This window comes from Hoplias malabaricus, chromosome 10 (assembly GCF_029633855.1).
Source record: "Hoplias malabaricus isolate fHopMal1 chromosome 10, fHopMal1.hap1, whole genome shotgun sequence".
Classification (NCBI taxonomy): Eukaryota; Metazoa; Chordata; class Actinopteri; order Characiformes; family Erythrinidae; genus Hoplias; species Hoplias malabaricus.
This window is the reverse complement of record NC_089809.1, coordinates 36,624,570-36,651,721: the sequence shown is the minus strand read 5'-3', so window position 1 is coordinate 36,651,721 and position 27,152 is coordinate 36,624,570. Positions and strand designations below refer to the sequence as shown.

At 44.0% G+C, this 27,152-nt stretch overlaps 1 protein-coding gene across 4 annotated transcripts in view; it reads left to right on the top strand.

Annotated features, from left to right (window-relative positions):
- Positions 1-27,152, top strand: part of adgrb1a (adhesion G protein-coupled receptor B1a) — a 156,501-nt gene that overhangs the window by 9,524 nt on the left and 119,825 nt on the right. The gene's annotated exons all lie outside the window — the stretch shown is intronic.

Genomic DNA, 27,152 nt, shown 5'->3' with positions numbered 1-27,152 from the left:
CCCCACAGTACTTGTGGCAAGAGAGATATTTCATTACTAAATAATTAATAATTATACAGTTGTTGTCTTCTTAATATCATCATTTGTCATCATAATTTGTAATACCTTACTAATAGGGCGGCACAGTGCTGCAGCAGGTAGTGTCACAGTCACACAGCTCCAGGGTCTGTGAGGAGTGTGGTGTGTTCTCCCTGTGTCAGCATGGGTTTCCTCCGGGTGACTGTCTGTGAGGAGTTGGTGTGTTCTCTCTGTGGGTTTCCTCCGGGTGACCATCTGTGAGGAGTTGGTGTGTTCTCCCTGTGTCCGCATGGGTTTCCTCCAGGTGACTGTCTGTGAGGAGTGTGGTGTGTTCTCTCTGTGTCTGCGTGGGTTTCCTCCAGGTGACTGTCTGTGAGGAGTTGGTGTGTTCTCCTTGTGTCTGCGTGGGTTTCCTCCGGGTGCTCCGGTTTCCTCCCACAGTCCAAAACACACGTTGGTAGGTGGATTGGCGACTCAAAAGTGTCCTTAGGTGTGAGTGTGTGAGTGAATGTGTGAGTGTGTGTGTTGCCCTGTGAAGGACTGGCGGCCCCTCCAGGGTGTATTCCTGCCTTGCACCCAATGATTCCAGGTAGGCTCTGGACTGGATAAGCGCTTACAGATAATGAATGAAATGAATGAATAAATGAACCTTAATAATAGGGTTGAAATGAGGGTAGTGATTCTAACAAAATCAGAATTTGAAACACTACTTTTTACAAGAGCTGCAATTATAATTGTAGCCTGCATTAATGACAATGATGTCCTAACAAGTTTTAAATGGGTACATTTATCTGTGTAAATGTTAGACCAGTCAGGTGAAACTAACCATCGCCCTGTAAATGACAACAAGTAAATGAAGCCAGATTGTAGGCCCTTAATTTATAAAAGATATTTTTAATCACAGTTATCAACGTCCCCCAAATACTCAGCCCTGCTTCATAATACAATGCTCGATTCAAATGTTCATGACCAAATTTCAATAGAAATGATTCAACATTTACTTGAAAATATCTCACTACAATAATGAAAGATTTATTTTGAAGATATGATTTTATGATTCATAACAAGAGACTAAATGCACTTTACAGACAAAGCGTTAATTAAAACAAATGGGAGAATTGTGAGTAAATCCTGCGTTTGTATTCACAGAGACACAGATAATCGGATTCAGATTCCTCCGCAGCTCGGCCCATGCAGGGTGTTTTTGGAGCAGTGTTTATTAGATTTTTTAAAGCCCAGATCCGTCGCCGTGAGAGGGCTGAATTAACACAAAGGCAATAGCACATTTTCAGCACTTTGTTTTAGTCAGAAGATAAATTACATAGTTGGTCTTTAATGGGTTAAAGTAAGGGGCAACTTTAGCCACCATTCGCTACGAGGTGTAGCAGAGTCGCTGGAGTTACCCGCCTTGAGTTATTCTTGCCATAAAGTTACAAAACTGTCCCACTGTCCCGCAATGTCTTTGAAACAAAGTTCCAACACGAAATGGAAGTCTTGGCTGATTCTGATTAACCCCCTGCAGAAGATCTAGATTCCCTGGAAGATTTGGAGCTTTTTGATGATTAGATATTTTTCAGACTTGTTTTTATTGTTAGTTTTATATATAGCTCATAAAATGCTTTTAGCATCCTGCGCCAAGCAACACTCCCTTCTCCGTCCGATTGTTGCGTGTTGCAGTAGAGCAGATGCACACTAACGTTGTTCGCCTGTGAATTCTTCATTCTCTAACACGGCAGAACAGAAGCAGCCTTTTAAACACTACATCTGCCAGTAATCAGGCTGGAATTCATCTGATTGCTTACCAGAAGTATATTTATTTTTTATTTTTTTTTTACATTTTGTCCCTTCAATGAAGGGAAAGCAGAAGAGGAGGGGAGAAGGAAGGCAGCTGTTTGCAGAAACGCAGGGCTGTCCAATCTGGTGCTGTCAGCGTTTTGAGGCTGTGGTGAAGTGAGGCGTTTGTCTGAGGCAGCGACCTCTGTCTTTCCATCCCATTAAGTCCCAAATTCTGCACAAATGTTGTTTTTCTTCAGGCGAACTGCAGCTGCATGTTACTGTTTACTGTGCACATTTGATGCTCTGTGTGTGTGTGTGTGTGTGTGTGTGTGTGTGTGTGTGTGTTTGTGTGTGTGTGGCAGAGACTACCATCTGAAAGCCTGTTCCCCATTCACACTGTGTCTTTCTTTTTCTGACTCTGTTGTCTCATCAAAGCCTATAAAGAGTCAACCATATATCAACATGCCCCTCTCTCTCTCTCTCTCTCTCTCTCTCTCTCTCTCTCTCTCTCTCTCTCTCTCTCTCTCTTGTTCTTTCATACTCCTAATGTTCTCTTTCTTTAATGCTTTGCCCCTCTCATATTCTATTTCCTCCAATATTTCACAACTTCCCCCTTTATTCTTTATTCTCTCTCTCCCTCTCCTCTTCCTCTCTCTCTCTCTCTCTCTCTCTCTCTCTCTCTCCCTCTCCTCTTCCTCTCTCTCTCTCTCTCTCTCTCTCTCTCTCTCTCTCTCTCTCCCTCCCTCCCTCCCTCTTGTTCTATTGACTTGCTCACAATCTCTTCCCTTTATCTCTGGCTTTTTACTTTCCTGTTTTTCTCCCTGTCTTGTTCTCTTTCATCATCATCACCATCATCATCATCATCATCATCTCTTCCTCTCTCTCTCTCTCTCTCTCTCTCTCTCTCTCTCTCTCTCTCTCTCTCTCTCTCGTCTCATCTCTCTGCTACCTGCCGGTCATATCAGGCCTCAGATAGCCGTGCAGTTCTTTTCCCTCCAATATACCTCTGCTGAGGTGAAGCCACTGTCATCAGCTGTAAGGGTCTTCCCTGACAGGGGCAGTAAGGGTAGCAGCGCTGAGTCCGCCCCCACGGCAACCATTAGTTAAGTATATGGAGCTGACATACGGATAAGCAGGCTATGGTTAGCATGCGCTCAGCCTTCAGAGACCTTGCTGTGAAGTGGTTTGCATGGAGAACTAATTGTTGACACTGGGTAATTGTGCCCTGAAGGCCTGTCGTGTTTTATTCAGCTTTGTGATGAGCAATTGCATCAAAACCCCTCCGGCTGCCCGAGCCGGAAAGCAGTCAGATAGCAGCAGACGGATAGAGGGAGGGCGGGGGGTGGAGGGAGGGGGAGGGAGTTGGAGAGGTTATCCTTTCATGTTTTATATCACTGATTGTGCAGTAGGCTAATTGCCGGGGTAAGCGTTTAATACGTTGTGACCCAAAGCGCATGTAAAACTGCCTACACTTCAGACTCCATTCGGCCCTTCCGTTTGAGCTTCTCTTTCAGCCCCCCTCCCTCCACAAAAACAACTCCCAGTGATTCCTCCTCATCTACAGCTCAACAGCAAACATGTGTGGCCTTCTTATTTATGCAGTCGGTTATTGAGGGTCTGCGTGCGCACAGACATTAGCGGCAGGTGGCCTGCGTAAATTTCGTCCCATTGATTTCTGGTAGATATGGATTTTCTCCCTCTATAAAGCAGCGGCCTAAAATAAGCTTTTGTTCGGAGGGTCGGACGCGTGTGTAAATCTGCCTGTGACATTTTGATAGCTGGACCAACGCGCAGAGGAAAAGCAAATATCATTAGAGGAGGGCAGGATTAAAAACTGTCACTCAGAGTCACCATTATCGGCCAAATAAGCGCACAGAGTGGGCGAGCGTGGAGTCGTCACAGGTGAGAGAGGAGAGAGAGAGAGAGAGAGAGAGAGTGGGAAAGAGAGAAGCCAGAGGAAGAGAGCGATGAACCCACGGGCTTGTCAGTCAGGGTCTCTTTTGGTAAACAGCGAGTCGTAAATATTTCAGCCGTCACAGCAGAGTGTCGACAGCTGTTCCCATCTGCATGTTAATGAAGGCAGAGGCGCTCAATGGCTCCCTTCAGCTCTGCTTTACCACAGCTTCTATCCCACACATTTCTCCAACACACTCTCTCTCTCTCTCTCTCTCTCTCTCTCTCTCTCCCACACTCAGTTTCTCAGTCCTCTTTACTGTGCCCTCCCTGTCTCCTGCAGCACTGAGCTGGCATTGTGCTCTGAACACACGCACACACACTCACACACACACATTCACCATCCTCCTGACCCCCCCACTCACAAACACACTCAAACTCTTGTTTCTCCACGCAGAGGTCAGTGGACTGCACTGTCTTTCCTCCTTCAGGAGAGACAGGTGCTGGCTTTGAGGACTGATGGGTTTGATGTTGAGGTCAAGTGAAGGTGAGTTTAGGATTCCAAGATAGTTTTCATCCTAGAATCCGTTGCGTAAACTGGCAGTAGGAAGTAGGAAGGGGTCTTTTGACCTCTAGCTGGGTTCTCCAGTTATGTTTCAGCCTCTGCTTCTGCGCTGTGTCAGTTATTGCACCAGGTCTTGTGGAGTCAGCATTAATGTTCACGCCTTTTACACTCCTCTTGTGTTCACACTAAACCCTTTTGCATGGGATCACGATTGCATTGTCCTTAGCTGGTAATAAACATGAAACCTGTTGACTCAAAGCACTCTTATAACTGATGACAGTGGGTGCTTGCTGAAGCATCTGCTTTGTGGCTTCTATTGTAAGTAGGTTTTGAGTCAATGAATTTTCTGTTTATTTCTAACCATGGGAAAATGAAGGAACTGACTGTTGTAATCAGACATATGTTGTTAACATGGCAGTCAGAACTTGGAAAATGGAAAATGCTGCATTGTTATTTAAAATAAACAAACATTTGCACAAAATAGGCCTTTTTTACAGAACCCTGCTAATGTCTCTTGGGCAGATTCCAGTTTTACATGTTTCCTTCTTTGTTTGTATTGATTGTCATGAACCTCTGTTCTTGGTCTATTCTTCTGCACTCCCAAAGCAGTGTTCCCTGTAGTCAGTCACTCAGAGTTGAGTCATACCAACAGAGTGGGATTGTCAGTGATGTTACAGAGCTAATTGAACACAGCACTGACTCTGTGTGTGTGTGTGTGTGAACAGGCTCTCTGTGTTAACCCCCACTATCGTCATACACTGATGTAAGGCCAAAGAGGTCATCTCATCTTCGACTGGTGGGGTCAAGCTCTCAGTGATTAACACATTTTTGTCTCTTCTAATGTGCATTAGTCTGAACAGTGACATCAGCAATTGGAGGTTTTGATAGAGAAGGAGGCTATGATAGAGAAACTGGGTCAAAAACCAGTTTAGTCCCTGCTAAAGACAGTTTACAGGTAGAGGGTGTCCAAGTGAGGGTCTATGTCAATAAACAGGTATTTTTAGAACATTAGGTCCAACCCCAGGATCATTTAGAAGCTAACCTTAAACCAATACAGGAGGTCCTCGGGTTACGTCAGTCCCGAGTTACGATGTTTTCTGGTTACGACACATCTCCCATTTACTGTATAAAGCCTTGTTTCGACTTAAGCGGTTTTGCGTCGTAAACGTCGTAACGCGAACTTCGTGTTTGGTGTGTGCGGTGGAAGAATACACGGTTACGCGGCTCGGGACCGAGGAGGATAGGTGTAAGGATAGGATAAGTGCTTACAGTATGTTATTTACGTACAGTACGTAAGTATGTTCCAACTTACACCGAAAATTGGTTTACGACGCGACGTAGGAACGGATCAACGTCGTAAGTCGAGGACCCCCTGAATACTGCTATAATAAATGATTCTTCATTTCTCTTGTATTTTGAATTAATTTTTTACGATTCCACCTTTGATTTATTTTTTTTTTGTACAGTTAGCTACATACATTTCATTTCATCAGAATTTCTCATTTGCAGTTTGGATATGACGCACTTTGGGATAAGAAATGAAATGGGAATATTTTGGGAGTGAGAGAAGCGAAGTCCAGCAGGCGACAAAGAAAAAATGTAGAAAATCAGAAATATATTAATCACAGTAGATTTTTATTTATTTTCATAGAAAATATTTATTTTAGAGTCCCCATAAAAAAGAATAAGAAAAAAGTCAGACTTCCTCTCTGATGAACAGGGAGAGACTAAATATATTATGAGTCAAGACACTAACCCCTGTGATGTGGAAAGGGTAACTGTACGTGTGTGTGTGTGTGTGTGTGTGTGTAGTTAGTTGGTGATGTTGTGTTTGTACAGGCTGATATGTGAAGTTTATAAGGTGCAATTTCATTCTGGCTCAGTGCTGATGTACGTACAAACGTACGTATGAAACAAGGGCATTTTTTTACGTTTTTTTTTATTATACATTAATACATGGGTTCTCCTCACCAGGAGAGTGTAAAATAAATAATCTTATTTTGAAGATGTGCCTCAATATGGCAGCGTCACAGTATTTTGATTCGTAACCAATACAAACACAGAGAACCACTGAATGTGCAGAATATTATTATACATTATTAAGTAACACTAGAAGCTAATTTACTAATTATAATGTCATTATATTACACTCAGGGAAAATGCGAGCTATATGGTTGAGCTCTACCTCTCATTGTGATGCTCCAAAACTGAAATTAGATCACAGTGATATTGTTTATCGCAGTAATCCCTCAGATGTCATGCAGTTGTCTACATTTACATTATCCTTCCAGCTCATTAGGAGCCATTGTTTCAGGGAGAGTACACAGTTGTCTAACTTTGGCTGAAATGTCCTCAGATATTGTGATTGCATTCTAATTTGCGGCATACCGGGGGTAACTCCGAATCGTCTCTCTTGGCCTAAGTTGCAGTTTAATGTGAGCTTGTGGTGATTTGCTTAAATGATCCCATCTGATGCACTCTAGGGAAAGGAGGTTACAGCAGCAAAATACAATCCCCCGGAGCACTAATCCCCTCTTCTGCTTTTAAAAATGAAACGAGCTGCCCGCCTCATTTGATCTGAATGTGATATGGCTTGATTTGATTTGCTATCCAATGCAATTCCCCCCGTATGTGTAGGATTGTGTGGTGCAGAGCACTCATTATCTGTGGTGTTATTTCTGATGGAAAGAGAAGGGGCTGTTTTTTTTTTATTTTTTATTTTTTGTCAGTCGCTACACCATCTGCAACATCCCCTTTGCGAGATGTATGAATTATGAGTGATTAGCCGTTTCAGCGACACAACTCTTGCCAAAACCCACTGCAAAACAGCAAACAGAAGCACACAAACACATAAGCGCTGCATCCAAACCATGCAGTCTACCCTTGGTTCTTTGGCATCAGACGGGAAACAGGCAGTGGAAAGGCCATTTTTTAAAAAGGCCTCTGCTTCTCAGTCAGCCCTGAGTGAACACCCCTGCAATGAATCAGTTAGTCATTAACAGCCCATAAAAATGTTTGCAAAGCCACTTCTGTAATCTGCTTTGTGCGGTTCCACAATAATCCGAGTTACAGATGTTGTAAATTCTGCTGGCATGAAACCCAATTAGGGCTGTATTAAATGTTGCATCCATTCCAAGCCTCGCGAGGGTGTATTATGCTGGAGATAATTGCTTTCTTTCGTGTGAAGAGACAGCGCCACTGAGCATCTTCCACAAAACCGGGCGGACAACGCAGGCACAGATGCTGGGCAGGGATAAGAGGATGTTTTTACTTAATGAACTGTTGGGCCACATGTATAATCAATCAGTGAAGGTAATGAAGGGGATGCGGTATCAAATCTGTTTGTTTTAGCTGCCCATGAAAAGAGCTGAACGCAGACTCATTAAGTGCACTGTCACACGCGAGGGAGGCGTTTATGAAACCGGCCGTCCAATGCGAGAGGGAGGAGATTAAAATAGGCAAAGTTTCTTTATAGCGCACCGTCTAGTCCTTCTGCTGATGGATTAGCTAAATGAGAATGCGAATAGGGTTTAGCTGAGAAATTAAAAACAAAACAAAACCAAAATTATACCCAAAAACGGTAAGGAAAAAAAATTAGAAAAATAATTATACACCCACTCACCCAGTCACTCATACACTCACACTTGTGGACACGTTTACACAGCCGATCCACCAACCAACATGTGTTTTTGGACTCTGAGCTGAGCACACGGACGAAATCCTGGCAGATATTGGGACACATTTGTGTGACCGCACTGTAGAGATGGAACTGCATTCTAGCAGTACGACAAAACTGGGACTCAGCACCCAGGGAGCAAGTACGGCGGCCATGTTTATGCAGTTCAGCTGTGGATGTTGAGGGAGGACAATGAGTTGATCCTTCAAATGCCCCTGCCCCCATTCTCCGCACTGTTCCAGGCATTTGAACAAGTGACGCTTCAGCCTCAGGCCTGCTTCTCTAACCTTTAGGCCATGGCTGCTCCACAAAAGAGTGGCTCCAGGATCTGTCTTAGATGAACATGTGGGCTGAGATCTGGTTACAGTGAAGGTCATAGCATGTCATTAACATAATATTCACTCGTTAAAGCATTTAGTGACCCCTCGTGCCTTGTGTATAGGATATTATCATCCTGAAAGAGGCTATCACCACACACCCTCACTGCAGGGGTCAGGCATTCAGGCGTTGTGCCGTTCCTTGTACATCATGCATTCATTTGCTGACTTAGGGTATTGTCTGTAGCTTCGCTCATATTTGTGGACGAGCTCCTGTGGTTCGTGCACATCACTGAGTCCTCTGAACCTGTATTTGTCTTTTCAGTGAGAGCTTTACGCACCGCGTCCTTGCTGCAATCTTTCTCCTCTATATAATTGTGGACATATCTGTAATAAACCATAGGTCAAAGTCACTTAGTCATACTCAGTTTCCTTTAAAACCTCAGTTTTTCAGTGTGAAATTCTGTAGAATCTATGCCCTTGTGTTGTAGTTACTCAGAGGTTCACAGGACTTTCTGAGGAAAAAAAACAAAGTGGAGGGGAAAGAGGCTCTATCCCCTCCAGTGCAGAACGTCTGTTTGGGAAAGTTTTGATAATCTGGAGCCTCCATCTCCCAGCAGCCCCTCCTCAGCGTCATTCATTTCTTCAGACAGTTAGACACCTAATTGAAATTAGCGTCAGGTAAACAGCCGTCTGGGCTTTTGACGGCAATGAAAACAAACAGAGCTGGGCTGGGTGTGCTGAGGGAAAGGGTGCGTGCAGATACAGCCTGTTAGATCATTTCACAAACAGATGTGGTGCAGCTCTCTCCTTTCCTCCACCCATCCCTCCACTGCTCTCTCCATCCCCAGCCTGTCTGTCCAACTCTCTCCCTCTGTCTCTCTTTCTCTTCCCAGTGGAGCTGAAAGACACTGTTCTCATCATGCACTGATACTGCCAATGTCACAGTATGTAAGCAAAAGGGTATACGATCTAATATTAATAATGACTTACTCATAACTATGTGATATAAACAAAGAAAATCATACCAGATCTACACATTGTAAGCTTTTAATTATTACATTTTTGATTTTACATGTGGAAGAGTGTCAGGATCGCGAGGCGGACTGACGGAGGCGGACGCACTTGCTAAAACACAGTGATTTTAATTAAACAAAAGATATAACAAAACAAAGACGGGCAACTGCGGAAACAACAAGACTAGGAACTTAAACAAAACGACACGACTTGGAATTGGGACAACACGAAACAAAACGACGTAGGAAACACAATGAAACGAAACGACATGACTAGGAAACACGACGCATTGACTCTGAGAAGGAAGGAAACAACACGATGTGACTAGGAATAAGGAAGAATCAACACGACACGACTTGGAAAGAGAAAGACACAAAACAACACGACTTGGACTTGGAACATAGCAAAACAAATGACCGATGAAAGGAAGTGACACAAGGGAACTTAAATACATGAACAGACGAGACACACCTGAAACAGATAACGAGGGTTAAGGACAAGGAGGTGGAACAAAGGCAGGACATGGGAGAAGACAAGGACAATAACAGACAGAGCCATGTGCAGAGAGAGCACATGGCGAGGAAAACAGGCATGACAGGACAAGGGCGTGACAAAGAGGAGCTATGCAATGTATATAATGTAACGTTATAGGGCAGAGTCTTGTGGAAAGTAAGACATTTCTTTATATTTGTATTTGCTGTACAAGCAGCTACAAAAAACCCACAAAAATAGAAGCTCGATTTGTCGCTAGTCGTTCTTAACAAAGAAAATGCATTTAGGTTTAAGAAAGTCTCCGGTTCAACTCAGCACAGAATGAAAATATAATGCTCCCACAGATCTTTACACCAAAGGATCGCTGATTCGCTCATTTCGCTGTCAATCAAAAAGGGATTCAGCCACAGACAGATCATCCAATCATCATGCAGAAGTTGAGCGTCCGGGCCAGCCGAGGCCAACCCACTGCCCCATAGACCCCAGAGACGCTGAGCGTCCAATGGGCGGGACAAAGCCCAGCATTTATCCAATGACTCGTCTAGTTTCGCTGCACTTCATTTCTTCGCTATTGAACTCTGTGGACACGTCCTCACTGTTTAAATCACTGTGAAACTGCGGGAATGATTGAGAGGAAAGCCGCGTCTTTACCAGTGATAAGAAGCTGATTCTGAACAAAAGTTGAGCGCGTTGTAGTGCATATTTATTCAATGACATGTACACACAACAGTATATTTATATATTATATATTTTTGACATTTTAGGGGAAGCTGAGCTTCCCTTGCAGGCTTAGAGCAATCGCCTCTGGATTCCGGGTGTAATTCCCAACCAATTCCCAAACATTTTCTGAGTTACACTTGTAAATAAACCAACCATTTCCTCATAAAACCAGGATTAAATAGCATTTACCTAATGACAGATGAGATATTAGGATTTAAATATGACATACCCAGATAAAGTCGAAACAAAGTCAACTTCCCTATAAAAAAATGGCTGTCATCACTTTTCTTTGAACAACTGAAGGAAGAAAAGCAGAGGATAATATTGAAGTGACACACATTGTTTTACACAAAGACAGACATTGATATCTTCAGCTTTTTCTTATTGAATGACATGCAGGGGAAGAAGCTGAGAGCGTGTTCTCATTTAGCTGAGAGACTGAGACTGGATCTTATTTCATTCATTGCTCACTACACAGTACACTACACAGGTCATGAAACCATGGCTTCCGCGGCAGATAGTGCTCTACCCAGGGACAAGGGAGCAGTTTGAGATTCTGCCAGAACCAGTGATAACAGGACGGCTAAAGCGTTCAGTACCTAACACAGTTTTGTGATCATGTATCCTTTTTATTAACACGTGATGAGTTTACAGTGATATGTATCTAAGGAAAAATGTAAGTAGTCTGTGTGCCAAATTTAATTTTGCTGTCAAGATGAGCAGAAATCCAATAGACACTTTATCAAAAGTAATGATTCAGCACATCCTTCTCTTTTTTATTCATTCATTCATTATCTGTAACCGCTTCAGTTCAGGGTCACGGTGGGTACAGAGCCTACCTGGCACCAGTCCTTCAAAGTGTGACACACATACACACACAGACACACACACACACACACACACACACACACACATATGCATACTTTTGAGTCACCAATCCACCTACCAAAGTGTGTTTTTGGACCATGGGAGGAAACCGGAGCACCCGGAGGAAACCCACGCTGACACAGGGAGATCACACCACACTCCTCACAGACAGTCACCCGGAGGAAACCCACGTGAACACAGGGAGAACACACCACACTCCTCACAGACAGTCACCCGGAGGAAACCCACGCAGACACAGGGAGAACACACCACACTCCTCACAGACAGTCACCCGGAGGAAACCCACACAGACACAGGGAGAACACACCACACTCCTCACAGACAGTCACCCGGAGGAAACCCAAGCAGACACAGGGAGAACACACCACACTCCTCACAGACAGTCACCCGGAGGAAACCCACGCAGACACAGGGAGAACAGACCACACTCCTCACAGACAGTCACCCGGAGCGAGACTAGAACCCACAACCTCCAGGACCCTGGAGCTGTGTGACTGTTGCGTCACCGTGCCGCCCTGTTTGAGAAGTCTATTATAAAAAGAATGGTACAAGTGTAAAATAAGTTTGAAATACAATAAAATTGAATATTTTGATTATAAACTAATTGTATAAAATTAATGAACATATACATTTCATACATATGTAGTGTGTAAATATTACATTTTAGGTGTGGTATTCAAGATGAATAATTGAATAATGACCCAGAAACTAGTATAAATTGCCTATAAAACTGTTTAGTCCAGCTGTATTACTATGTAATTACCACACAATCACAAGTACACTTGTGTAAGCAGTGTACTGTAAGGGTAGTTAGCAAGAGCTGTGGAAGGACAGAGTATGGCTCTTGGTTCATAGGATTTCTCTGATCACAGACAGGATCAGATGAGATCAGCTCTGTTTATTCTGATTTGTAAAATAGGGCCGAGGCTTACGGGGAGCAGAGATGTGAATAAAAGCTGTGAGGAGCAGCGTGGTAAACCATGATGGCAGCTGAAAATCTAACCCCCTGAACTTGAAGTCTGATTTTATTCAGGCTGAATTTCAACAAAGCACACTGAAAAAAAAACAGAGATTGCTACCTCTTTCAAACATAACTACTCACTCAGCCGAGAAGAAAAGGCAAAAGGCAGCGACTGAAGAATTCACAGTTGTGATTGCACTGTCCTCACAATCACTGAGCACAAACACAATTGAAAAAAGAAAATCATGGGAAAGGTCCTCAAGGACATTTCCACCGAGATATTAATGCTGTCCAAAGCATGGATTGACCACTTAGAGGAAGAGCAACAGGCAGAGACAAGCAGAAAACAGCAGTGAAACAATAGAATGTGAATCAAATTCAGCAATTGAAAGCATGGAGCAACTTGACAATAGATAGTAGATAAAACAACTACTTTTATATACGTTTTTCATAATATTTGTTTGAATGTAAAATGTAAGAAAAAATCTGTGTAAGAGTAACACATTCATTCATTCATTCATTATCTGTAACCCTTATCCAGTTCAGGATTGCGGTGGGTCCAGAGCCTACATGGAATCACTGGGCGCAAGGCGGGAATACACCCTGGAGGGGGCGCCAGTCCTTCACAGGGAAACACACACACACACTCACACCTATGGACACTTTTGAGTCGCCAATCCACCTACCAACGTGTGTTTTTGGATTGTGGGAGGAAACCCACACAGACACAGGGAGAACACACCACACTCCTCACAGTCACCCAGAGGAAACCCACGCAGACACAGGGAGAACACACCACACTCCTCACAGACAGTCACCCGGAGCAGGACCCGAACCCACAACCTCCAGGTCCCTGGAGCTGTGTGACTGCGACACTAACCTGCTGCACCACCGTGCCGCCAAGAGTAACACAATGGATTTATATTTATATGAGGCATTATAGATGTAACTAAACAGCTTGATAGAAAATTAGTGAGTCAACAGCTGATATATTATTTGCCGATATGTGGATATGTTTTTAGTTATTGTTATAGGTCCAATATTGGAATTTTACCTGATATTACAACCACGATTTTTTGTGTTGCGCATATGCACTGACACCTGTAAACACAACTACGTCTGCCGTGTGGATGTTTTTCCCAGTTTCTGCAGAGAAAAGTTTCTGGGATTAAATTTCTTCGTTGTGAAAAATGTTAAATATCTTAAATATCAGCGACACAGTCCAAAAACACACATTGGTAGGTGGATTGGTGAGTCAAAATTGTCCACGGGTGTGAGTGCGTGTTGAACTGTGAAGGACTGGCGCCCCCTCTGGTGTGTTTTCCCGTCTCGCGCCCAGTGATTCCAGATGGGCTGCAGACCCACCACGACCCTGAACTGGATAACGGTCACAGATAATGAATGAATAAATGAAATATCAGTGACAGGTTCATCACAGAAAGATACGCAGGAGCCCTTCGTATATAAAACACATGAAAATAGATATAGAGTCATTCAGTGTCTGAATTTATTACTGAAACACAATGATAAACGATTACAAACTCTCTCCTTCACTCGCTGAGAGCCGCTTTGTGTTGCGCTCTCCCTCGCTCTCAAAAACAAACCCAGTGCTGCATTAATTAGCGCCAAAATATAAAAATAGAAATGAACTACAACTAATTAACCTCAAAAAAGAAATGATAAAAATACTTTGTTTAGCTTTAATCCAATGTGAATCCAATATGCTTTAATTACAAAAAGATAAAATGATCGGTTATTAATATTGGTGTAGGCTCCTCCAAGGCTGTCGCGCTCTGGCCCTGTCTCGTTTGTTCCTGCTGTCTGTCCCTTGTTTCCTTGCTCTGTTTTTGTTTTGTTCTTGTCTCCGCCCTAGTCCCGCCTCAGTCTCTTTATCATGATCTCGTTATCTTTCCCAGGTGTTTCTTGCCCATGTTCTGTGTTTATATACTCCCTATGTTTCAATGCTGCCTTGTCTGGTCTTGTGTGTAGTTGTGTGTTCTGTGTTGGTCATGGTTTTTACACCTCTACATGAGTTCACGGCTGTCTCCTGATTGTTTCCATCCTAATTTTATTTCTGTTTATTTCTAGTTAGTGCTTCTGTGTCAAGCCTGTGTTTGTTCTCAGATTGTGCTTTGTTTTGAGTTAGTTTTGTTTATTGTAATAAATTCATTCTTTGCGCGTACGTCCGCCTCCTTGTCCTCCCTCAGCCGTGACGGGTGCTAATTATCTGTTATTGTATCGGCCCAAAAAATAAAAAAGCGGTGCTTCCCAAAATAAAAATGCTAGTACAGTGTAGTTTTGATGATTTTGTAATTTAGAATCACTTAATGTGCTGAGTAAATGTTACAGGGAGAAAGCATTGACAGCTCATGGTGCAAACAACATTTTAAGAGCTAAATGGAGGAGGGGCGGAGTTAAGTGAGGTAGAAGATGAAACAGGAGCTCTGTGTGTGTGTAGGGGAAAGAATAGGAAGTAATGGTATGAGTGTGAGAGTTAGTTATGAGATTTAATACATATTTTAGCGTAAATAAAATATAATATGCTTTCAGAACCTACCAGCAGTGACGCTGTGTTCACATTGATTAATAAAACATTGGTAAAATGAGCATTAAAAAAATGAATGAATTCAATTGGTGTAAAAACAATATGTAATAAAAGTATGTACTCATTTGTATCACACAGTCTAACAGCATCAACAGAGCTAGAAAAATAAAAGGAAAAAGAAAGTTTTACTCTGGCCTTCATAACACAGAGACTCCAACGGGTCACTGAGAGAAGCTATACACACATGCTGCGTTACCTTTCTAGCAGTCAGTCGAGCAAAACTGGCCTCCTGCATGTACATGCCATCTCAGTGATGTGTAGAGGGCACATCAAACTGAGAAACAACAGGAGAAACAAGCCTCAAGCCATCATCTAAATTACTAATCTCCATAAGATAAACAGAGCGTTCTAGGACAGGGACTGGGCAGGGAGCCACTGTAGAATTCTATCTGGTTCTAGCAGGATTTCTGCCAGGAAATACCTTATATGTCCATGTATTGTTGATCCTCGTTCATCCAATTTCTCTTCTATTAGGGCAATTAGTACGGAATATTGCCTCCCCCCTCCTGTGCTGCCATAACAGCCTCTACTCTTCTGGGAAGGTGGTTCAGCAATAAGAACATTAGTGAGGTCAGGTTCTGGTGATGGATGTTAAGTTCTGGATCACAAACACCACTTCAGTTCATCCCAGAGGTTTTTGGATGGTGCTCTATCACTCCACACAGCACTGCTCCCCTGCAGTGCTAAGGAGCTTTTACACGTCGAATTCACATTTGGTGTTGAACATAGTGGACTTAAGTGTGTGGCTGCTCCAGAACTTTCCATTCAGTTTTATATTTCTTTATGGAGATTATACAAGCTGCGCACACACCTCTTAACACCAGTATCCACAATGGGTACACCTGAAGTAGCTGAATTCACTGATTGTAATGGCCTTTTTAAAAACATTGGGGCACATAATGGAGATTTACAAGAGGAATGGTCCTAATTTTGAAGTGGTTTAATAAGTAAATTGCTGGAATTAGTGGCTAAGGCGATGTAGTAAATCATTCCCATGGGTATTTGCTGAAGGCTGAGGGCTACAAACTGGTTGTAATATGTCTGCTCTGTTTTGTCTGGGATGTGGAACACATCAGAGGTGCCCTTTGAATCCTCTGTTGTTTATCTTGGCCTTAGAACCATTGGCACCAGCTTCTTGGCAATCCCCTGACACAAAGCCAATAGCAATTAAGGCCTCCAGACACTCAATCACCTTGTTTGTTGATTACATTCTCCTCTTACTCTCCAACGCCTCTTCTGTCCTTAATGCGTTACGAATCTTCTCAAAACATAGCAACTTCTCAAAAAATAAATAAAGTAAACAAGAATAAATCTGTCCTCCCGCACATGAACACTCGCACATCAGTGGTGATCTCCTCAGACATTCCTCTCACGTTCACGAGGGAATTAATACGATTGTGATTGGGACTAGATGGCTATGCCCAGCATGAATTTCCTTCAATCTCTTAATTGTTTGTTTTCTGTTATTTTTTTTTGCTCTTAATGTGTTCTGGAGTACACATGCCTTAGGAATAATACCAAGCAAAATCTGGCATTTTTGGAGTTCAGGCTTTACCCACATTTACCCACAGAGAAAACTGAAGCAGTGTTAGAATACAGGAGATCCATACTCCCATTAAACTCACAAATGCTGTGTACCACTTTGTTAGAACATAAGGAGAGTATTAAAATATATTGAATTATCCAGAACTTAAAACACTACACTCCAGGAATTATTGCTGAAAGTTTGAAACAACTATTGAAAAAAATGACATCCTTCATTGAGATTGTTTTGTCTTTTTTCTAAATATTCTGACTTTTATTCTCAAAATATTCTTATTTTATTTCTTGAAATAGTCATTCATTCATTCATTCATTATCTGTAAGTGCTTATCCAGTTCAGGGTCGCGGTGGCCTACCTGGAATCATTGGGCGCAAGGCAGGAATACACCCTGGAGGGGGCACCAGTCCTTCACAGGGCAACACACACACACACTCACACCACAGTTTTTGGACCGTGGGAGGAAACCGGAGCACCCGGAGGAAACCCATGCAGACACAGGGAGAACACACCGAACTCCTCACAGACAGTCACCCAGAGGAAACCCACGTGGACACAGGGAGAACACACCACACTCCTCACAGACAGTCACCCGGAGCGAGACTATAACCCACAACCTCCAGGACCCTGGAGCTGTGTGACTGTTGCGTTTTTGGACTGTGGGAGGAAACCGGAGCACCCGGAGGAAACCCATGCAGACACAGGGAGAACACACCGAACTCCTCACAGACAGTCACCCAGAGGAAACCCACGTGAACACAGGGAGAACACACCACACTCCTCACAGACAGTCACCCGGAGGAAACCCACGCAGACACAGGAAGAACACACCACACTCCTCACAGACAGTCACCCGGAGGAAACCCACGCAGACACAGGGAGAACACACCACACTCCTCACAGACAGTCACCCGGAGGAAACCCACGCAGACACAGGGAGAACACACCACACTCCTCACAGACAGTCACCCGGAGGAAACCCACGCAGACACAGGGAGAACACACCACACTCCTCACAGACAGTCACCCGGAGGAAACCCACGCAGACACAGGGAGAACACACCACACTCCTCACAGACAGTCACCTGGAGCAGGAATCGAACCCACAACCTTGTTATTTGGAACAAATAACATGCCACAGGTCCAACCATGACCCACCCAGTCGGTCACTGTTAACTCGCTGCGAAACGGAGCTGAAGGAGATGAGGGGAGCGTGAGACACACTTTGTGAAGCTTGTAAAGAGTGTCACCCCGATCAACAAAGTGAAAATAAACCACCCAACGTCGACAAACTAAACTGGACTCCCACTTTTACCTCAGCCGCCGGTTGTACCTGCTGTGGAGCTGAAATTATTCAGGCCCAGGCTCAGCTGCAGTTTTATTTCTGGCCACAGCGCTGATTCTTTTTTTTTTTTTTTTATGTCAGCAATGTCAGAATATATTGATGCAGTCAGATGACACCTGAGAAAGCAGCTCTAGTGCATTTCAGCACAGATAGTCAGGTGTAGGTCGCTTGTGTGTGTGAAAGTTGCACAGCTCTGGGGCCATGAGGGCCAGGGTTCGAGCCTTGCTTCGGGTCACAGTCACCAGCGTGGAGCTGGGTGGGTTCATCCTGAGCCCACTACTCAGCCACCGGGGTTGCGCTTGTGCACTCTTGGTACTGATCCCAAGCCTGCATGAAATGGGAGGATGGCATCAGGAAGGGCATCTGGCATAAAACCTGTGCCAAGTCTGCGGTGTGGAACATCACCTGGGTCGGGTCATCAGCCAGAGTGATTCTCTGAAAAGAATAGAGTTAATTTATTAAGTAAACTTAAATAAAACAAATATTTTCCAGTATTTATCGGTGTACTAGGAGTATACTTGTAGACATGCTATTACAGTACTACATTTGTCCACTTATTAGTTTATAAAACTATATTTTAATTACATTTTAACTTTCTTTTTAAGGGGCATCAAACTGTTGTGTGTCCTGCCGTCACCTTTATGCTTTTCAATGTCCTTGGGCAAGACTCCAAACACTGCATTTCCCTGCATCTGTAACATGAGTAGTAAGTCAATCCGGATAATAGTGTCTGCTTAGAACTCTGATTGTAAATGTAAATATAGATTTATAGCTGAGGGTTTATCTGCTGGAATACACTCAGCACAGAGGCTACAATCAAGGGTTTCTCTAATCTCTGGCACGGAAAAACACTGCAGTAAAAGCACCCTGAGTGCTTTTAGTGACTGTATACTTTGTTTAAAATATTTTTAAATGGCTTACTAAAAGGGGTAAAATGCAGCGGATGCGGAAAAGTTGTCCTTCAAACAGACCCTGATTTTACAGCCCGGTCCAAATGACCGCCTTTCTGTCCTGAGGGTCTGTTATGAATCAATATCCCAGGTGGTAAAAGTAGCTTTTCAGAGTTGAAGACTCTTTGAAAATAAAGGTTCAGAAATATCTGACGTGCAGCGTTTAGTAGCGTATCGTAATGCATTTTGCCTGGGAGGGAGATGAGTAGTTTCTGAGCTGATGAAAAAGCCCTGGCATTTAGCACAGTAAACACATTCATCACCAGAGACAGATAATTATCTCTTTAATTCCACAGCCGTGTGAGGCCTCCCGCGCAGGTTGTCATTGACATTAGAGCACAGATAGAGGAGAATGCGAATCGTCTTGAAAGAGGCCGTGCGGCTTGTTGCTTTCTGCTCGTGCAAATAACCTTGTTCGCTCCGAGTCGTCATTGGTGCGCTGTAATTTGGAAAGGGAGAAAAGAGTGGGACGGAGTACAGGGAGGAGCCTGATAAATGAGAAGCAACCACCAGGTGTGATACAGTTCTTTCCTTCTGCATTCCTCCCACAGTCTCTCTCTCTCTCTCTCTCTCTCTCTCTCTCTCTCTCTCTCTCTCTCTCTCTCTCTCTATCTCTCTCTTTCTCTATCTCTCTCTTTCTCTCTACCTCTCTCTATCTCTACCTCTCTCTCTATCTCTCTCTCTTTCTCTCTACCTCTCTCTCTCTCTGTCTCTACCTCTCTCTCTCTCTCTCTTTCTCTCTCTCTCTCTCTCTCTCTCTCTCTTGCTCTTTGTTGGACATTTTTTTTCTTTCTTTCTTTCTTTCTTTCTTTCTCATTCCCTTATGCTCTTTTTTGATTCCTCTCTTCTCTGTCATTTTTTTCTGTTTCTCTTTTACTATTCTTACCCTTTTCTCTATCCTTCACACCATTCTCTTCATTCTCTCCTCTCTCTACCTCTCTCTCTCTACCTCTCTCTCTCTCTATATATATATATATATATATTTCTTGCTCTCTCTTTCTCTACTTCTCTCTCTCTCTACCTCTATATCTCTTGCTCTCTCTTCATTCTCTACTTCTCTCTCTCTCTATCTACCTCTCTCTCTACCTCTCTCCCCCCCCCTCTCCCTCTCTCTCTCTCTCTACCTCTCTCTCTTGCTCTTTGTTGGACATTTTTTTTCTTTCTTTCTCATTCCCTTATGTTCTTTTTTGAATTCTCTCTGCTCTGTCATTTTTCTCTTTCACTATTCCTACCCTTTTCTCTATCCTTCACACTTTAACATTCTCTCCATTCCCTCCTCTCCCTCTCTCTCTCTCTTCATTTTTGTTCTCACTCATTTTCTTCCTCTGTAAGTCTCTCTCTTTCCCCCTTTCTCATTACTTCTCTTTCCTCATTCTCTCTCTCCCTCTCTTTTTTCACTCTTTCTCATTATTTCTCTTTCCCCATTTTCCTTGTCGGCCTTCCTCTCTCCTCACCATCTCTCCTGATCCTCCCCACCCCCTCCACTCTGACCCTCGGCCCCCAGCAGCATGTTGTTTTGATTGCTGTCGTTTTGGACATGAAAGCTCACAGAAAGCACCATTAGGGATGCGGCTGTAGTGACATGTTTTTTTTTTTTGCAGCTACAGGATGAAAAGAATGGAGAAACATTGTGGGGACAAATGCTCTGGTCTCAGAGCGCTGCAGCCAGGCACAGGCCTCACATACGCAGCTCAATTACTTCTCTTTCAGCTTCGCTAGCCTAATGAAGGTGAACTAGCAAGGCCCAGTATAACATCCCTAATCATATCACTGCTGTCCAGGGCTCGGAAACACAACACACAAACTATCAGTTAACATTTGTGTTCTTTTCACTATAGCATTCAGCAGCATTCCAGCTCAGCTGCTTCAAACTCAATGTAAAGCAGGAGTCCCACACTGTCCTGTCCGTCATCCCATTACCCAGACATGAATGGCACCGTGTCATGGGCACGGAGGCAGAATTCAAGCGTGAGTGTTCAGAAAAACACAGATACTTAAGACGCTGAAGAAAAAGGTGACGACACACATCACGATGGCAGGAGAACAAATAAGCACAATGCCAAGCAAGGGACAAGACAAAGATAAGGGCTAGAAACACAAGGCAGGAGAACAGGGGACACCTGGGAGCGATCGGTAAACATGGCGACCAGCCGCTGGTAGGAGCAGCACAGGACACGGGTGGGGTAAGAGAGAAACAAAGGCTAAAAAAACAAAGTACAGGTACCTGGGGGAAACAGGGCACTACAGGGGCAGGACATTACAGACAATGCATTAATTCTGCCCGTTGGCTATTTAATTATTTCAGTACGACCAGTGGACCAAATGACTCTTTAAAACAAACATTTACAGATTAATACTATTTTAAATATTTTGGCTTGAAATTACACACTCATACACTTCCTCCTGACTCATATACATACTCACTCACTCACTCACACATACTCATTCATTACCCTGCATACTTACATAGTAACGTTAATACTCACACATGCACACAAACACATATACAGTATCAGTATTCCTCCTATTTCCGACCGTCCCCTAATTCCGGCCACTGCCGTATATGGTGCAATTCCGCTCTCTCTCTTCACCAATTGCATTGGGTAAAACGTCAATGGACGTCCAGAATATGTCTAATAGTCGTCTTTTCAATATCTGTGTTTGGACGTCTTTTCAACTTTCATTTTCAACCTTAAGAGAACGTTGATTAGACGGCAGTCATTACGTTATTTCAACGTTGAATCAACGGCTAAATGTTTACTGGGGTTTCTTTCTGTCCTTCTACTGTTAGGAAAAAGCCCAAACACTTAAGGCCTGAAAGAAGGTGTAGCAGTCAAGAAGCCGTCAATAAGTAAAAGAAAGAGATGAAAAAGCAGAATATTTGTAAACAGCATATAATACCAGTGTTCTCAGAACAGACCGCCCCAGAGACCTGACCTCAGCCTCACTGAGTGTGTTTGGGATTTCTGAAGCCGTGAGTGGAAGAAAATACAATTAACTTGTAAGACTGAACTTTAGAGCCGTGGCAGAGTATCCCTCCAGAATCCTCTGAAAACTGAGAGCAAGTCCCTCGAAAAGAAAGGAGGCAGCTTTCTTTACTGATTGTGTAATGATGATACATTTGAATTGGATTTGATTAGAATACTGAAGAGTGTGATCATATTTAGTTTTGAGTGGAAATAAAATAAATGAAGGTCGACCTCTGGGTTTTTAACAGTACTTTATAATGAATGAATACACACACACACACACACCTACACCAGACGTTCTCAGTCGTCACCGTGAATGCAGAGGCAGGTGAAGAGCACCACCTCTCTGCAGTGACTGAGCAAATGCTAAGCAGAGCGTAGAGAGCTGCAGTGACTAAGGAAATGTGAACACTTCAAATGCGCGTGACTCAATCCGCCATTTCCTGGCACCACTGTGTCACAGCATTAGTTTGGTACATGCTTTTTTTGTTATATGTAGTTAACTCCTAGTAGAACAGAGGTCATCGATTCAGCGCTCAAGGACCTTCAGCCAGTCCACATTCCTGCTCTGCGTGCACTGCCAACACATCTGAGTCAGTTGTAGACATCAGTGGTCCATTTCATTAGGAGACGGAATAAATCAAACGTGTGGGCTGGCTCTCAGCTTCCCCGAGAACAGTGCTCAAGAACCCTGTGATAGAATAATGAACCACTTAACATGTAAAGTGCCTTTCTCTGCTCATACTAATGACTTTAATGCCAAAACAATCAGATATTTTACATGTCAGATTTTTTTTATTCTCCCCAGCCTGATGTGGCCCATTAATCAAGCACCGAAAGAGCGCGGAGAACTTGGTGCCACTCAAACAGTTTGACACGACGCATGTAGAAGTGGTTTAAAGTAAGTGAACAGATGCACTCTGTCTGCTGTTACTGAACCACTCCTGATCAATAAACACCCTCCATTCACTATGAGACAAACTTCATACCACAGCGAGAGCTAGGGCTCGTTTTTGTTAGCATTATTAATATGGAACAGACAAACCTGGTATGCCAGGCAGTTATTGCATTTTGTGAACGAGTGCCTCGTGGTCAGCTCAGAATAATCAAGTATCGTTGTCAGGTCTCGGTTATAACAGGAATTTACTTAACGTATTATCTTTAGTCAAACTTTTTGAACAGGGTCTGAAAAGGATTCCGGAAGTCTGAAAAGTCGGTCACATGCTTTGGTCAAAATACCGAAAGGATCCAACACCACAGCTCTGTTCTCCCCCTGTTCAGAACGCCCAGTTTCAGCATCTGTTCTTTAAACGATAATAAGCTCACCCCACCCTCTCACCCAGCCCAAGCCGTCCCTGAGCAAGCAGCAGTGAGGAGTGTTGTTGTTTTACCGCTCCCTTACTTCTCTGCTTGCAGTATCTGTTTTTTCTTTACATTTTCCGCTCTCATTGATCACCACATGTTCAAAAATTGGGTGGCACTGGGTGTGGTTGAGGGCAGCACGGTGGCGCAGCAGGTAGTGTCACACAGCTCCAGGGGCCTGGAGGTTGTGGGTTCGATTCCCGCTCCGGGTGACTGTCTGTGAGGAGTGTGGTGTGTTCTCCCTGTGTCCGCGTGGGTTTCCTCCGGGTGGCTGTCTGTGAGGAGTGTGGTGTGTTCTCCCTCTGTCCGCATGGGTTTCCTCCGGGTGACTGTCTGTGAGGAGTGTGGTGTGTTCTCTCTCTGTCTGCGTGGGTTTCCTCCGGGTGACTGTCTGTGAGGAGTTGAATGAACCCACGCAGACACAGGGAGAACACACCACAATCCTCACAGACAGTCACCCGGAGGAAACCCACGCAGACACAGAGAGAACACACCAAATATTATATTTTACTATGAATATTCTTAGAAGCTGAACTCAAAACGTGAGAGATTAACCATGAAGAGGATTTGTGAGGCCCATATCTAGAAATCAGCAGATCAGTAGGTTGCTGTATAGTTTTGTAAAGAGTGAAACTACAGTTGCTGTAATCAGTCCTGTAGCTGTCTTACAGTTATCTACTCCCACATTTCCTGGGATCTGTGGTTGGTTTCACCACTGAGTGCATTGCCAGCTGTAAAGGACCTGTATGTACAGTAGTGTAGTGGCAACTGAAATGACTTCCGCAGTGATTACTATCATTTACCATAATTATGATTATATGTTTGGTATTTACTACGTGTAATTATTGTGATCTCAAGGCTGTAAGGGTGTCTTCATCTGTATTTTATATTTACAGTATTTGTGTACTAGTGCATGTGACACGTGCTTGTTGATGCTCTGTGTTCAGCTTTTAGCAGCTCAGCTCTTTATTGTTGTGGGATGAAGTTGAGGAAGCGGTGCTCTATACAAAGACTAGCATAAGAACATAAACCATCATCATTACAGGCTCTGCTGAGAGCCCACTCAATCCATTTTCACAAAGGGCTACAGGAGCAGATACCGAGCCTCATATTAAAGACAGTTAAATGTTTCTTTTTGACACAGTTGTCTGAGGGTGAAGGGTTTATGTCTTGTCTTCTGCGTGCCTGGAGCTATAGAGAACGCTCACCCATGCCCAGGCTTTACAGCGCTAGCTGCAGCCGCAGTGTTCTGAAGTCTCTATTTATTATACTGTGCTGTGTGTGCAAAGAGCGAGGTGGTTTTCTTCCTTCACCCACTCATTTACCCAGGAGCCTCCACACTGAGCACACAGAACGCAGCTCAAGCACGACTAGGCAGCTGCGTGGCAGTGTGCGGGCGTGTGTGTGTGTGTGAGTGTTCTAAGTCATGCTGTAGTGCCAGCAGTGCTGAGGTGTTGGACATTGTGCGCTTTATTAAAGCTCCCCGAGAAACACGGCCTCTAATGAAACAGAGCAAGCCAAACAGCGATGCTAATTCTCAGCTACATCCACCATCCACCGCACCTCTCCTCAGCCCACCCCCCGAATCCTCCTCAAACTAACATGCTGCGTCTGTGCTGCTGGAAACTGGCCTGCGCTCGCAGGAAGCGGATCACACAGTGCACTGACTCCTGCGGTGAAACAGTGCTCATGGATGGCTGGCTCCAGTGCCGCTCGGCATAAGCCCAGGGCTAACTCCGTATTCATCCTCCGAGTGGCTCATGCTTTGCTTTTCACGGCCACACTTCATCATCACCACATCGAGTAAACCGTTACAGCCGAGAAAAACGTATATCGATAATCCACTTTAAAATAGTTGAGATATTTACAAATCCAGACTTTAATCCTGTTTTTGGGCTTGGACTTTGCAGTCAATGGTTGTTAATTGAAGGATTGTTTTAATAGCTTTTCCACCCTGTGTCCTACCAGTCATTAAGGATTTGAGATCATCTGCACACATCTGTTAACGGCAAAGCTGTGTGGAGGCTCTGTCATCCCAAACAACGTCGCTGCAGCTAAAACACAAAGTGAAATAGCTTTAAGAGAGTGGAGTCCCTTAAAGTACACCTTGTACAGTTCTGTCAATTGCATGCACTTTATCGATTTATCGTACGCGTTGATAAACTCAGTCTTCACTCTCCGCAAGTCCTCTCATCTGTCTCTATCTGTCTCTACACACTGAGAGACCGAGGAGGGAGAGTAAAGCTTTTAGATAAGGCTGATTAATCCGGACTGGAAGCCCACATGGTGTCCGAAGGCATCGGCTTCTCGGGTGCCTGCTGTCTCCACACTCTCTCTACACCATCCTCTACTAGTACGGCCTGCACCGTGTCCGTTTGCTGCACTTTGTTGGTAGTAATCGTAGCGTGTGTGCTGTTGGAGGTATTGAATTGTCAGTGGAAGGGGCGGCGCACAGGCGTGGAGAGCCAGTACATTTGCTTTTAGCTTAATGATTCACTACGACTGAGGCCATTGATCATTTTGCCAAGCAGCAAATTCACTGAAGTAATGAATGACTGCAGGTGTTCAGATTTTTGTAATTAATTGCCCTATAATTGGATGAATTATCAGACTCGCGGATGAAATATGAGAGCGGGGGCCACGTTTTGTAGAAGGTGGCTGCCTGACAGGAAATGAGTTGTTGTAGTTGTTGTTTTTTTCTCAAGCAGCGAAGATGCAGGGTGAGTCCGTGCGGGTATTATTTCTCATAGCAGAGCTGCACCAGCAGAACCTGTAACACCGTGTGCTAACAGCAAGCACTGCAAAGACTTATGGCATCTACACTGGAAATGTCAGGTCTGCGCGTCAAGCTTAATACCAACAAACTTCAGACTATGAGCCGGCAGCTGGAGACGTCAGATATGAACTGTGTTTACACGCGTGCGATAGACAGAGTAGCATTTGCAGTTAGTCTAAGAAATAGAACTAATTAAAGATGTTTACAAGAAAATAACCAAGGAATTATAGTCAATTATTATTGAGAAATATATTTTTTGGGTTATTATAATGTAAGTGTTTTTTGTGTAACATATAAATGTAATATGAATGAATAATTCAAATAATTCGATCTAAAATATTGCTTTTCATTATCTGTGAACAATTTTGTTGATTACAGCGAGATTCAATTAAACATTTACATTATTGGCTTATTGTATAATAATGACCTCAATCTGGAGCCATTTAAATGTCCATTTAATTTCCATCCATCCATCCATTATCTGTAACCGCTTATCCAATTTAGGGTCGCGGGGGGTCCAGAGCCTACCTGGAATCATTGGGCGCAAGGCGGGAATACACCCTGGAGGGGGCGCCAGTCCTTCACAGGACAACACACACACACACATTAACTCACACACTCACACCTACGGACACTTTCGGGTCGCCAATCCACCTGCGTCCATTTAATTTGACATACTATATTTATTTACAGTTTATTTATTTGTTTAACATGTTCCGGGCGGCATGGTGGTGCAGCAGGTAGGTGTCGCAGTCACACAGCTCCAGGGACCTGAAGGTTGTGGGTTCGATTCCCGCTCCGGGTGACTGTCTGTGAGGAGTGTGGTGTGTTCTCCCTGTGTCTGCGTGGGTTTCCTCCAGGTGATTGTCTGTGAGGAGTGTGGTGTGTTCTCCCGGTGTCTGCGTGGGTTTCCTCCGGGCGGCTGTCTGTGAGGGGTGTGGTGTGTTCTCCCTGTGTCTGAGTGGGTTTCCTCCGGGTGACTGTCTGTGAGGAGTGTGGTGTGTTCTCCCTGTGTCTGCGTGGGTTTCCTCCGGGCGGCTGTCTGTGAGGAGTGTGGTGTGTTCTCCCTGTGTCTGCATGGGTTTCCTCCAGGCGGCTGTCTGTGAGGAGTGTGGTGTGTTCTCCCCGTGTCCGCGTGGGTTTCCTCCGGGTGACTGTCTGTGAGGAGTTGGTGTGTTCTCCCCGTGTCCGCGTGGGTTTCCTCCGGGTGCTCCGGTTTCCTCCCACAGTCCAAAAACACACGTTGGTAGGTGGATTGGCGACTCAAAAGTGTCCGTAGGTG